We start from the raw sequence: 15575 nt of genomic DNA on the forward strand, positions 1-15575 counted from the left end.
TGACAATCCAGTCTCTCTAAACGATATTGTCTTAATTGTTTGCATCCACTTATATACTTTAAGTTGGCCTTATCTCTAGTCGATGTGGAACTTCCAATACATTCCCCTCACATTGAAGCATATACATCTCGTGACTAGGGCTAGACATTAATAAGTGGTCCGATAACGGGTAACAATAGCCCAACAAACATTAAAATTCGCTAGGATAAACTTTAAACCATGGTTTGATACCTTGTTCAGAAGTGGACTTTATGCCTAACTCAATCTCACAAAATTGACTTGTAAGGTGAGGTTTGCACCCACATATATACTTTAAAATTTATCAAGCCAAGGTATATACACCTTGAGCGAGGGGCTAGACATTAATGGAGTCCGATAGCAACTCGATAACAAGTGAGATAGTATCTCCATCAAACAACAAATCTTACTAGGATGGGCTATTAACAATGGCTCTCATACCATGTTATGAACTGGTGTTTAATCCTAACTCAATACTACAAAATCAACTTATAAGGTGAAGTTTGCATCCATTTATATACTTTAAATTGGCCTTATCTCTAGTTGATGTGAAACTTCCAACAAAATTCTTTGATCAACTAGTAAGTAGGGTTGGATAAGTATGAAAACTAAACAAGGAATGCAATAAGGGTTATTTTAATTATATTAGTTGAATATTTAACAACAATTGAATCGACACATTAAAAATATGAAATGATAAGAAGAATTTGAAACAATAATGTTGATGGGTCTTTTCAAGAAGAGAATTCATTGGAGAAATACAAAATCATTAAGACCTCAATCCAATCCACATAAAGGATCAACATCACTTTCAACTCAAAAGTGCTTAGGAAACTTTACTTCAAAAAGCATACATCTAACTTTTTTCAACCAAAGTCATTTTCATCCTTTCTGCTAAACCATTCAAATGAGGTCTTTTAGGAATAGTCTTCCCAGGTCTGATAACCTATTTCTTACAATAAACATCAAAGGGTCCATGTACTTCCCACCATTATTAGTAGGATGCATTTCAACTTCTAGCTCGATTTCCTCTCAACCAAAGCATGAAATTCCTTGACCGTTTCAAGTAATTGATCCTTCCGCTGAAGTACATAGACCCATAACTTCATGGAACAATCATAAATAAAATTAACAAAGTAAAGTACACCACTAAATGACTTTACCTTCACAAGCATCATAATACATCAATTCAAACAACTATGACTCTCTTGAGGGAGGATCTTTCTTAAAGGATAATCTAATTTGTTTACCAACCATACAATGAGAACATTTCTCGAACTCTACACACTTCAATCCTGAAAGTACATCATTTTTTGCTACGCAATTAAGCCATTTCTCACTTATCTGACTAAGCCTTTGATGCCATAAAGAGGCATTTATATACATATTCACACTTTCTTGAGCAACCAAAACTTTAGCCCAATACAATTTAGAATTTTTCTCCCCTCTAGTCATAACCAAGTTATCTTTAATGAGTTTCCATTTACCAAAACCAAAGTGATTGTCATAATCATTATCATTAAGCAAAGGCACCAATATCATATTAAAATGAACATTTAAAGCATTTTTTACTCCTTTGAGTAATGATTGCGCTCCCGTGTTGGTTTGCAAGCATACATCTCCAACACCAACAACCTTTGAAACACCATCATTACCCATGTTCAACAATCCAAAATCACAAGAAATGTAAGATTTAAAGAATTTCTTCCTTGGTGTAACGTGTAATGTAGCACCATATCAATTATTTGCACGCTCTCATTAGATACAATACAAGATTACCCACCTATAATAATATTAGTAGCAAGATTACCACCTATAATCAATTATCATACCCAAAGTCATGAAGAAGAACAAGATTACCACCTATAATAATATTAGTAGCATAATCATCATGATCATTGTCTTTTTTCTTTCTCTTTTTGTCTTTTTTCTATTTTTTCCTCTTAACACAATATTTTCAAATGTGTCCAATTTTATTATTACAATAACACTCTACATTCTTGTATCTTGACTTAGACTTGCTCTTGCTTTTCTCTTCAGCACCCTTTAGTTCCTTTCTTTGACTTCTCTCCCTATTTTCTATGACAAGCTCCTTAAACTAAGATGAAGAACCATGTGTCTTCCTTTTCATCTTTTCATTAGGATCACCACTCTTTTCCATCAATAAAGAAACAATGTCATTAAGGGCTAACTTTATAATTGAAACATGAAATATCTCTAAGACTACGATAAAGTATTTAGTAGCCATAGTCCTAAAACTTAATCAAAATTGATGCCCATTCCTGATAGTTAATTTAGGAATCCTTAAAACTCAATGAAATGATTTGAAATGGAAGAGTTATCCTTATACCTCAAATTCATCAAGCAATTTAACAAACACAATATAGTATTGCCTAACTTAAAAACATAAAAAGACTTAATCTTCTCCTACAAAGTTGTAGCATGTGTCTCATTAGCAATGTAGTTATAAACAATGTCTTCTACATATTATCGAATAAAATCATACATCTATTGGTGCTTAAAGTCTCATTCTTCATTAGATATAAAATCATACATCTATTGGTGCATCTATTGGTAAGAATGTTACTTGTGATCATTTGTGTGTCTTTGGTTGCAAGACATTAGTTTATGTTCCAATGGATGAAAGATACAAGTTAGATGCAAAGACAAGGCAATGTATATTTACTAGTTTTTGTCAGGATGAATTTTGTTATAGGTTGTATAATCCTATAAAGAAGAAGTTAGCCAGAAGTGGTGATGTGCAATTCATGAAAGACCAAACCATTGAAGACATTAACAAGGTATAAAAGATAACACCTGAGAGAGATAATAGTCTCATTGATGGTAATCTAATAATGCTGCCTATTCATAATTTAGATAATGTTGAGATTGATGCTCAAGATGATGAAAACTTGGTAGTTTTGATTATCAACAAGTTAAAGGTGGAATCGAGGTTTCGATTGATGATGCTCAAGAGCAACATGATTATGATCTCAGTGATACACCTGAATTACCACAAGTCCTTATGATAAAGTCCAACAGGTTGGTAAAACCATCTTTTAGGTATCCTTTTAATGATTATGTAACCTTAACAATGGTGGAGAATCTAAGTATTTTGGAGAAGCTTTAGATAATGATGAAAAACCAAAATGGCTAAATGCAATGCAATATGAGATTAAATCTTTGTATGATAACTTTATGAAATTGCCTAAGGGTTTTAGAGAACATGTGTATTTTCAGGGTGAAGCAAGATGTTAATTCTACATCTCCAAGGTAGAATACCACATTAGTGGTGCAATGCTTTATACGAGTGTTGATTTGAGTGAGATTTTCTAATTTATGGTGAAAATATCATCCATCAAAATTGTGTTAAGTTTAGCTGCTACTCTTGATTTAGAGGTTGAGCATATGATTGTGAATACAACTTTCCTTCATGGCAACTTGGAGGAAGAGATATGTATGAAACAACTTAATGGTTTTCTTGTTGAAAGGCAAGAAAGATTATATGTGTAGGCTTAGATATAGTATATACTACTTGAAGCATACTTCAAGACAAGTACAAGAAGTTTGAGTCATTATGTGTGATCAAGATTACAAAAAGACTACTTATAAATGTATCTTTGTTACAAAGTTCTCTAATGATGACTTTATTATCTTATTGTTGTATGTTGACGACATACTTATTGTTAGGAAAAATATTTCCAAAATTGACAGGTTCAAGAAGACACTTGGTAAGTCTTTTTCCATGAAAAATTAGCGAGCTACTAAAAAGATTCCTTGCATAAGTATCTCATGTGATTGAAGAGAAAATAAAATTTAGTTGTCACAGGAGCACAAGAGCACTACATCAAGAAGGTGTTGTAGAGATTCTAGATGGAAAATCCTAAAATTATTAACACTCCTTTACTCATTTAAAATTGAGTGTTAAACAAAATCCTTCAAATGAAGTTAAGAAGACATATATGAGCAAAGCTCCTTATGCATCTGCGTGGGCAGTTTGGTGTATGCAATGGTAGGTACAAGACCAGCACATGTTGCTGGTACAATTAATCGATTTTTGTCAAATCCAAATAACAATCAATAGAATGTTGTGAAATGGATTTTGAAGTATCTTCGTGGTACTAATGATTTGATGCTTTGTATGTTAAGTTGTTGGAGTTGGATAAGAAACTCCAACAATACAATGGTGTTCATATGATGACTAAGAAACTCCTAAAGCAGAAGTTTAAAGTTTTTTGTGAGATTGTTACATTGGCTGTCATCTCCACATAGTTGTGAAGGAGGAGATGTGTTAGGTTGGACTCCCAACTATCACTAGTAAAAATATGGGTTTTTAACGCGCCTACTATGCTTTGGTTGAATAGAAACCGAAGCATAAGCTGGCGCGATGGGATTTTTGAAATTTTCGCTAACGTATATGTCGTGGTTCTATTTTAACCACGACCATAAGTGGTATATGGCCTCGGTTGCCCTCATAACCGAGGCCATAATGTCTCCAAGAACTGACAATAAAAGACTTTTCACCTGCCAAATATTTGTGCAGAGGATTTGACCGCGGTTGTCCACACAACTGAGGCCAAAAACCCCCTGGCCCTACGATATTGCCGCCTGCACTCTGACGTTTTAAATGACTGATTTTTCGGAAAGGGTATATGGCCTCGGTTGCTTGCAGAACCGAGGCCATAGACCCACTTCCTAATGTCTTTTCAGATTTCCTGACTTGGTAACATAATTCAAATATATTTTTGTATTGGTTTTTGACTATGGTTGCTAGGGAAACGAGGTAACAAAGCTCTTTTGTCGCGGTTGGGCGTGTAACCGAGGTAAAATGCCATTTTAAATTAATTTTGAATATTTTTCTGGGGACTATAGACCGAGGTAGTATCCCCTTATTGCTTTAGTTCATTGAAAATCGAGGTAGTAGCCCCTATCTAGGGTAAAAATTCGCAAAAAAGCAAACAATTCTTCTTCTCCAGTGATTTCTCTCTACAACTTCTTCTTTTTCTCTATGCCGCCGCGACCTTTCTCCCTTCTTCCTTACGCCATCGGTGCACCGCCGTCGTCACTGTAGAAGGACTTCCTTCCTCATTTTTCATCACCTACGTTTGTATTCGATCAAATTTGGCTTTGGTCGCCGGAGTTTTTTTGTTTTTTTTTAGTTTTTCGGTTGGTTTGATATGTTCTTTTATTGATTCGGATTATCAAACATACATTTTGTTGTATTTTTTTGTAGGTATTGTATTTTTTCTTTTAAATTTGTTTCGTTTCAGACCACGGGTTGTTCCATCTTCTCAATTATTGTGTGGTTTTTCACGCTCTCCGGTTTGTATTATTCTGTTTATTAATTTTCATTTTGTTAATTTTTAATTTTTTGTAGGTTGAATATGAATAATTAGGTATGAATGAATGTTTGAATTGATAATTTGAATGTGTATTAGTTGTTTGATTGTATGATTGTATTATTCTGTTTATTAATTTTCATTTTGTTAACTTTTAATTTTTTGTGTGTTGAATATGAATAATCATATATGATTGAATGTTTGAATTGATAATTTGAATGTTTATTAATTGTTTGATTATATGATTGAATTGATTGTATGTTGAATATATTGTATAATTGTATGATTGTAATTTTGTAGAATATTTACGTATGGATCGAAATTGAATTAATTTACCACGCATTAGTGCTGAATACGAGAGAGGGGTAGAGGAATTTATACAATTTGTGCAACGTAATGAGGGTAGAAGTGATGATGAAGTGAAATTTAGATGTCCTTGTGTGAACTTTTTGAATGCGAGAAAGTTGAACGCAACCCAAATTAAAATTAGAAAACATCTTATCTGTGATGGTTTCCTAACATGCTATACAACTTGGATATGGCACGACGAAGAAATATACTTTCCGACTGACTCCCTAACTGAAAATGTTATTAATTCCACCATGGAAGAAGATCGTCCGGATGAAGACAAATTAGAGGACATGATCCGCGATGTTGACGCAGAAAATTTTGCCAAAGCTCATGTGTATGAAACGATGTCGACTGATGTAGAAACACCTTTGTATGTCGGTTCAACTACGTTCACACGTTTGTCAGCGGTGTTAAGGCTCATGAATTTGAAGGCGACCAATGGATGAACTGATAAGAGTTTCACATAATTGTTGACGTTGTTGAATGAAATGCTGCCAGATGGAAATACACTACCCACTTGTAATTATCATGCGAAGAAAATTCTTTGTCCGATGGGAATGGAGTATAAAAGGATACATGCTTCAAATGACTGCATTTTATATAGGAAAGAGTTTGAATTTTTGACAAAGTGTCCAAAATGTGGGCTATCACGATACAAGTCAAAAAACAATAGTGAAGATAATGGTCAGATAGAAAAAATGGATCTGCTTTGAAAGTAGTTTGGTACCTTCCAATTGTGCCCAGACTTAAGCATTTGTTTGCGAATCCAAAAGATGTTAAAAACCTTAGATGGCATGCAAATGAGAGAAAAATTGACGGGCTGCTTCGTCATCCAACTGATTCAAAGCAATGGAAAAATATTGATCAACAATTCCCCCAATTTGGTCAAGAATGTAGAAATCTTAGGCTTGGTTTAGCAACTGATGGAATGAACCCATTTGGTAATCTAACTACCAATCAAAGTTGTTGGCCAGTTATATTGATAATTTATAACTTATCTCCTGCATTGTGCATGAAGAGGAAGTACATGATGTTGTCTATGATGATATCTTGTCCAAAGCAGCCTGAAAATGACATAGATGTTTATCTAAGCCCACTAGTTTAAGACTTGAAGTTGTTGTGGGTTGATGGGGTTGAAATATTTGATACATTCGATTCTGAAACTTTTGTGATGCGTGCAATGTTATTTTGCACCATTAATGACTTTTCAGCTTATGGTAATTTGTCAGGATATAGTGTCAAGGGTCATAAAGCATGTCCTATATGTGAAGAAAACACTACAACTCATCAATTGAAACACGGAAGAAAGACAGTGTATCTGTGTCATCAGAGATTTCTAAAATGTAATCATCCATATCGAAGGTTAAAAAAAGAATTCAATGGATATCAAGAGAAGGACGACGCACCAAATCCACTTACTGGCCTTCAAATTCTTGAAAAAGTTAATAAAATACATCATGTATTTGGGAAAACATCCAAGAAGTCATCTGTAACGACCCCTTGGAAGAAGAAATCAATATTCTTTGATCTTCCATACTGGTCAAAGTTAGATGTTAGACATTGCATAGATGTGATGCATGTAGAGAAGAATGTGTGTGAAAGCTTGATTGATACATTACTCAACATTCAGGGACACTAGTACAAAATGAGGATTCAAACGCGGATAATACGGTTCGGTTGATAGAAAACCCAAGCATAAAAAATTCGGTGACATTTTTGTAATTTTAACGAATTTATAGGCCTCGATTCAAGAGGAACCGAGGCAGAAAAACGTCTATTAACTCGGTTGCTTCAGAATTGAGGTATAAAAACCTGAAAAAATCCCACGTGTCTTCTTTTGCATTAAATTTTTATTTTTCCAAACATATTAAACATCGGTTAATCAGGTAACTGAGTCAGTATCTCTTCATATTTTCACTTCAAGCTCCTTGCATTGCCTGCTCTAAGCCATGCCTTGCCGTCGCCGGGAGCCACCCCCACCTCGTCGTGTGCGACGGCTGGGAGCGCGGCTTCCACCTCGCCTGCGAATGTGTCGCCTTTGGAGTGAAGCAGCTTCTCGATAACAGCTCTAGGGTTCTCATTGATAACAGTTGAAAAACTGTTATTTTCATGCTTGAAATTGATACTAAAAGCAACCTTTAACACTTTGAAACTAGCTTGAAATCATGCTTTTATTCATATTTTCAGAAATAAGAGAGCTGGACAGGTTTATGCTTGATTTCAGTGTTTTTGTGCAGGTTTTAAGGTGAATTTGGTGAAAGAAGTGAAGAAGGAGAGAGATGAAATCAGAAAAGACATCAAAAAGTGCAAAAGGAGAAGCCGCAACTACCGCTCAGCGGCAGTTTACCGCTGAGCGACACTCAGAAGCTCACGGGGGATCCGCTGAGGGGAAAAATGGCCGCTGAGGGGAAGAAACCAACTCACGCACTTACCGCTGAGCGGTACTTTACCGCTGAGCGACACACTTATGGGCTTGGGCCTAAATTTTCTGTAATTTTAGAATAGTATATAAGCTTTAGGACGTCCTAGGGTTTGTATCTTTGGCAGAAACGAAGCAAACACTCTCTCTTCCACCCCTTTGAAGGAGGATCTTGGATGCTCAGGCTACCTCTTCACCTTTCTAGGATTTTATCTTTCATTCTTTCATTATTATTCATCTAGTTTCACCATGAATATGGTGAACTAAACCTTATATTGTTGTTGGGGAATCAATGTAGTCTTGTGAAACTCTCATATATGGAATTAGTGTTTAAACATCTTATTTGAGATACATGCTTTCTTTCATCATTAGTTAGGGTTTTTCCTCTTTGCTCAATGCTTGCTTTGTTTAACTCATTCAATGCATGATTATTGATTTTGTCGATACAGGAACGTACGGGGAAGTCTAGATCCGGGGAATTTCTCCCAATAGTATATTGGTTGCCGTTAAGCTCCTGCACTAAAAGAACTAATTATTAGGAATGCTAGGAATCGTATGAACTCGTAATTAGGGATAGACCTTCTTGCAAGGTAATTTAGAGAGTGACATTAACAATGATGAAAAGAATGTTGAATTCCTAAAGTATATGAGAGTGGATAAGATGAAATTGATAACCCCAACAACATACTCATCCATATATTCCATTGAAGTGTTTGTATTTTGTTTTAGCCATTGATCAAATTCATGCATACATGTTTATTTTCTGTTTTGCATATTAAACTCCACTTATTTCGTTCTTAAGTCTTAAATAATCAACGAATCACATAACTAAACTAGGCCGTGAGTCCTTTGGGAGAACGATACTTGGTCTTACCGAGTTTATTACTTGAAACGATTCGGTCACACTTGCCGATTGTTCAACAAGTTTGTGGCGCCGTTTTTCGGTGTTCATAAATTTGTCATCACTCATCCAGGCAAATCCTCATCCCAATGGTGAAAAATCTCAAATCTCACATGCTGTAGGTTACAACTTCAAATGTTATTAACACATATGCTTCGTTTTGGAAGGAAAATTTGGTTTGTGGGTGATTGGAGCAACTATCACTCTTAACACATCATGGTGGTTGATTGTGATTGCACAATTGCTCTACATTGCATCAGCTGTTATGCTATGGTATTTTCACAAGTATGCTTCCTTTTCTGCATTGAACTTGATTATGTTTGGTGCTAAATTTGAATTCTAAAATAAATATTGTGACAGCTTGGAGTTCTAGTATATGATGATATCTATAATTAACGTTTATAGTTGTTTTTAAATAAAAATATAAAGATATTTTCTTTTTTTGGGACAGAAACAACAAGGTTGTGGTAAAGCTGCCACTGTGAGAGAATTGTTTGGAAGAGGACGTGTGTTAGAGGTGGACAAGTGGCAGAGGAGGTAGAATATAGAAGTATTCTATATAAGAAAGGTTGGAAATGGAGAAGGAAGTATAACACTGCCATTTTTGTTTCATTTATTTTGACAAATATTGCTTGTTCAAATGGGTATGTGCTATAATCTTAGGATTGTGTTACAGACAAAGGTTGAGATTATTATCACGAAAGAGAACCGGGAGGGAATGAAAATTTTGGCAACGGTGCGTGAGCTTGGAGCTTCCATGATAGTGGTTGGACTTCATGATCATAGTTTTCTTTACAGGCAAATCCTGTGATAAATATTTCAGCTTTCAATACAATTCCATGTGGAATTGTAACTCAGAACTTCATTCAGTAGTTGGGGTGAAGGGTATTGAATATTGATGACGATATCCCTGTCTTTATGAATGATATTGATGATGATGATAACGTTGTCTAATAGTTGTGATGGTTTTGATCAAAGGAATTTGGATTTTACTCTGTGATTACTTGTTTTCTGGTTCTGGTTTTGGTAAAAGTATTCTTTTTTATGCTTTTTGGGATCACTCTACACATGGATTTTTGGGACCTGGGTTGATTATCTCATTTGGATTTCTGCTGAACATGAAAGTATCATGGTGTTTGATGAGTCATTATTTCTTGAATTATATTTAGTTTATTGCACTTAAATAAACCAGGGAATTGTGTTTAATTGTTTGTTATTTCCCCGTTTTCCGAATTCTGCTTAATTTGGTCGGAAATTTGTAATTGTGCTAATTTGGATTTTCTGAGCTGATTAAGTGCATTTTTTTTGAAGTGCAGGAAAATTTCGGAAATACATTTTGGGACATCAGGAAGAATGCTAAATAAATTCAAGACTCTCCACACAGACATTTTAGAATTAATTAAATTGTAATTCAGTAGTTTAGAATTTCTGTATCAACTTTTACATTTTGGGACAATTTTTGGTAAATTAGATTAGACCCAAAATTAGAAGTTAGTGACTTGGCACCCTAGGGTTTTATTATGTGGGCCCTACCCTAAAAAAGGAAGGACACACGGCCCTTAAAAAAGAGTGCAGCCGCCACTCACGAGGAGAGTCTCTCTCGGTCTTTGGTTTTGGGAGACTTTTGTTTTAGAATTTTTTTTCTTTGGCTGAAAAACGCTGTTTGAGAATGAAGCTTTGATTCAATTTCATTTTCTTAGCTTTGTCTTATGCACGCTGTTACGTTTTACTTCTCCGTTTAATTTCATTTTGGCTCATGAATTTGAGTGAAGTTTCGGTCTGATATAGCAAGAGAGGCACACGTTTACGCTGGATTAAATTTTGGAAGAGAGGGCTGATTTATGGCACAAGGTGCTGAATCACGGAAGCAAGGAGGGAGGCGCATTCAATTTGGCTTTGAAGTGTGCACGCTGATTCAAAAAAGTGGAGATTTCTTTCTTTCATTTTAGAATTCACGGCTTGGCTGGAACGGTGCTGGAAAAGGTGTCACGGGAATATGGGAAGCACACAGAAAGCACACGGTGCTGGCTTTTGAATGCAGCACGCAGGATAATTTTTTTCTTTCTTTTAAATAGAAGCATATGGAGTTAAGCATGAATGGTGTGCACGGAATGAGCTGGAAGCAAAGAGAAGGGGCTGGAACGTTTGAATAAGGGGTTGCAGCGGTGCAGCATTATTTTTTTTAGGAATGAATGGTGTTACATTTAGATGCAGAAGCGGTGTGCACTGGAATGTGGAGAATGCAGCTGCCATGTGGAGAAGAAGGTGCATGGGTGTTACGGATAAGAAGAAGTTCACATGCTGGATTCTTCTTGGATGCACATGGACGGTGATGTCCAAAGAATTTAATTTGACTTCTTGCCTGGAAAGATTTTTAAATTGGGGTTATGATTTTTTTTTGTTTTGTTAAAATTCTTGCATTTAAATTTCAGATTTCCTATTTATGCATCACTTTCTTTGTTTCTTGCCACTGTAATTTTTTTTATTGTCTTATTTTGTGATTACACTGTTGAGCTATTTAGCATGGTTAATCCTAAATTTTACCTTCTTGCATTCACTCTGTGATTCTAAGTTTTATTGTTGCATTGTCTATTTAATGTTTTAGCTTAAGTGTTGTATTTTTATAATTTGAATTGTGTTTGCATATTTATCTATTGTATCGTTTTATTTAAATGTTTTCATGCACCTTAATGCTTTCAATTATATTCGGTCGTGTTTATTTAATTTCCAGCTTAATTTAATTTTACCGCAACCAGAAAATTCACAAAACCCCCCCACTACGTGTTGATCTAAGACTGAACCGAAATTGGTCCTTGAGAGACGACCTAGGTCACTTCCTAGTACTATACTGCATTCTTTTATGCACAACTTTTGTGGGAGGTGCGACCCTCTCATCAAAATGGCGCCGTTGCCGGGGATCAACGGTTCAGTCTTAGGTCTTTTTGTTGTGTTTGTGTGTGTTGTGTTTTGTCTTGTGTTGTGTTGTGATGTGATGTGATGTGATGTCCTGTTTTGAGTGTGCGTGTTGCATGTATAAATGTGTTGTGTTTTATTTGTTTCGTGATTTTTAGTATTCTTCTTTTTCCATGTCTACCTATTTTGATTTCGTGAACACTGCTTGTTTTGCTAGTGCCTCTGATTATGATTCTCCTTCTGCATGTTACTCTGATTGTAATTCATATTCTGCTGATTTCTATGTTGAGAACAATACGACTCATCCTCTAATTTCTGAGAGTGCTCTTTGTGAGCCGGTTTCACTTAAGGAGGATGATCTTCATTGCGATCTCACCCCTGGACTGATACATTTGCTGCCTAAGTTTCATGGTTTTGCAGGAGAATGCCCACACAGACATTTGGAGGAGCTCCACATCATGTGCTCTTCAATGAAGCCTCCAGATGTCCCTCTTGATTACATTTTCTTGAGCGCATTTCCGCATTCATTACAAGGAGCAGCTAAGGATTGGAAAGACTCTCTTCCTCTGAGATCCGTTACCGATTGGGGATATCTTGAGCATCAGTTTCTGAGCAAATTTTCCCCTGTGCAATATGCTTACAACAACGGTCTTGGATGGAATGACCCTACCTTGGGATGGTATGATGCTCCACAGCATCAATATCAAGAACCACCATTCCAGAGTACTTTTATGCCTCCACCAGTCCAGCAATACCAAAGTCAGCAATATGATGCTCCTGCCCAAATAACTCCTCAGCCTTCTACTTCTGAGCCTACATTGCAGGAGTTGTTGGAGCAGATGACCATGCAGAACCTTCAGTTTCGGCAAGAGAACATGCAGTTCCAGCAAGAAATAGGAGCTGCCATTCAGAGTATGACTGATCAGATAGGGCAGATGGCCACTCAACTCACTGAGGAACAGTCTCAAGATTCAGAGTTACCATTTCAGACTGTTCAGATTCCAGATGATGATGATAGTGGCATCAACATAGAAGATGGGGAGAAGAGTCATGAACTTACTATGGTGCCATCTACTTTCCCATCATCCTATGTCCCTACTCTTGCACCTGAGGAGAGTGATGAGTATTTTGAGGAGCAGGCAGGTATAAGCAGCAATTTTGAGCCAGGTAGACCATTTTCATCCTCCACCACTATTCCAATCTTTAGGGAAGTGGAGGTAAACATACCTCAATTTGATTATATTGATGATTATGTTGTTGAGAGGTATGCTGACAATTATATTGTTGTTGAGTCTGATTTTAATTTTCCCTCTATGCATGATGAGAACCAATTTTTGTTGTCGCATCCGAATGTTTATTCTCCATGCATTGAACATGAATCTGAATCTGTAGTTGATGTTGCTTGTGATTTTGAAATTGATTCATGTTCTGAGGATGTATCTGAGGTTATGCCTGTTACACTAGGATTGGGTGTTATACCTCTGCATGTCATTTCTTTGGAGCCACATTGCACTAACCATGTTGCAGGAGGTACACATGAATTTGACCAACATGCACCCACAGTGGAAAATAAAGGTGCTAACACTGACAAAAGCTTCAAGATCAATAGGCACCAGCTGAACCTGCTCATCAACAATCCTTGCTTCTTAGATCCAGCTATGGAAGACATTTCCCTGCTAGATCAAATCTGGAGGATGAAGCAATTCTTCCTCACAACTTCCTTGCTGGATCCAATGGTGGAAGATATCTCCCTTCAAGTCCAAAATTGGCAACTGCCACCATGATAAGGGGAGTTTTCTTTCTCTCTTCTCCCCCTTTCCCTACTTTTGTTGCACTTGTCCATGATCTGTTCATTGTTTTGATTTCTGATCTTATGCTTAGAACACATTGAGGACACTGTGTAGTTTAAGTGTGGTCTATATAGGGGGAGATTTTTATTTTTCTTCGTTAGTTTTTGTTTTCTTGGTTAAATTTTTTTCTTTTCTAGGTTATTTTTGTCGTGTCTTGTGTACAGTTTTACATGTTTCTCTTGATTTCTGGACTTTGTTTAGGTTGTAGATGTGTCTTTCACTTCATTGATACTCTGATTTGTTTGAAATCCTTGCTTTTCTTTGCTTGGAAGATGATCATGATGTTTGAGAGTTGAATTGATTGTGACACAAATGCCCTGTGTGAGAATTTGAGCCACTTTATGTTCTTTCTTGTGTGTGATATGTCTCTTGATTGCTTGCACATATGCCTTGGCTTGACTCTTGTTGATAATTCTTGATTGATATGCATGTTTGGAAGTGATAAAGGCAGTTTTGTTGTTGAGCCTCTCTAGCCAAATAAGCTTACCTTGCTCTGATTCTTTGATAACCCCTTTTGAGCCTATACTTTCCTCCATTTCCTTGTTTTGAAGCTCATACACTAGCCCTAAGTGAAAAACCATGAGTACCTTAACCTTAGGGAATTTTGGAGCTTTGGAAGTGTTTTGGGAACAAGTGTGGTCTCCTTGGGGATTCTGATGAGTTGGCTAGTTGGTTCCTCTTCTTGTTTTGTTTTGGTAAATATATGTGTATCTTGTCTTTTACAGTTTTGTTTTGAAAAGAGAGAAAAGAAAAGAGACAGGATGAAAAAAAAGAAGAGCAGAAAAATAGCGAAAAAAAAAAGTGAATAATGGAGTCAAGAAGAGGATGGAATTAGAGATTGTGGGTGTGTTTGAATGTGTTTACACTTGTTCCCCATTGCTCCTCTGTTCCTTATGGTTTGTAGCTTCTTATCCAGATATATCCTCCCTTGTCCTTGGCCCCATCACAACCATGAAAAGACCTTTTGATTTGAACATGCATAGGTTTCTGAGTGTTGATATTAGAGGCTTGCCAAGTCTGTTGTTGTTTGCTTTCTTGAGTGCATTGAGAGACATTGATTTACCCTCAACACTTGAGGGAAACACTGATAGTGCATCTGTGAGGTTTTGTTACTTTTGATTCACCTCTTGAGCTGATTAATCATTTTGCCATGTCTTGAATTGCTTGGATGATTTCATGAGTATCTGCTTTCTCTGACTCATTCTGTGTTGGATATTGTCTACTTCCTTTCTTGGTCCAGATTCCTGGAGAACTGTGTAATTCTGTTTTTTGTTCCTATTTTGGAGTCTTTGTGGTTTGTCTGTCGAGTCTGTGTCACCTCCCTGATGTTTGAGTAGTTCCCTGGTTTTCGTCTTGGTTTTGCCCAGGAGTGCAAAAGACTAAGTGTGGTCTATTTTGATGAGTCATTATTTCTTGAATTATATTTAGTTTATTGCACTTAAATAAACCAGGGAATTGTGTTTAATTGTTTGTTATTTCCCCGTTTTCCGAATTCTGCTTAATTTGGTCGGAAATTTGTAATTGTGCTAATTTGGATTTTCTGAGCTGATTAAGTGCATTTTTTTTGAAGTGCAGGAAAATTTCGGAAATACATTTTGGGACATCAGGAAGAATGCTAAATAAATTCAAGACTCTCCACACAGACATTTTAGAATTAATTAAATTGTAATTCAGTAGTTTAGAATTTCTGTATCAACTTTTACATTTTGGGACAATTTTTGGTAAATTAGATTAGACCCAAAATTAGAAGTTAGTGACTTGGCACCCTAGGGTTTTATTATGTG

Source organism: Vigna umbellata, chromosome 4 (genome assembly GCF_029865625.1).
Source record: "Vigna umbellata cultivar VRB3 chromosome 4, Vumbellata_1.0, whole genome shotgun sequence".
Taxonomy (NCBI): domain Eukaryota; kingdom Viridiplantae; phylum Streptophyta; class Magnoliopsida; order Fabales; family Fabaceae; genus Vigna; species Vigna umbellata.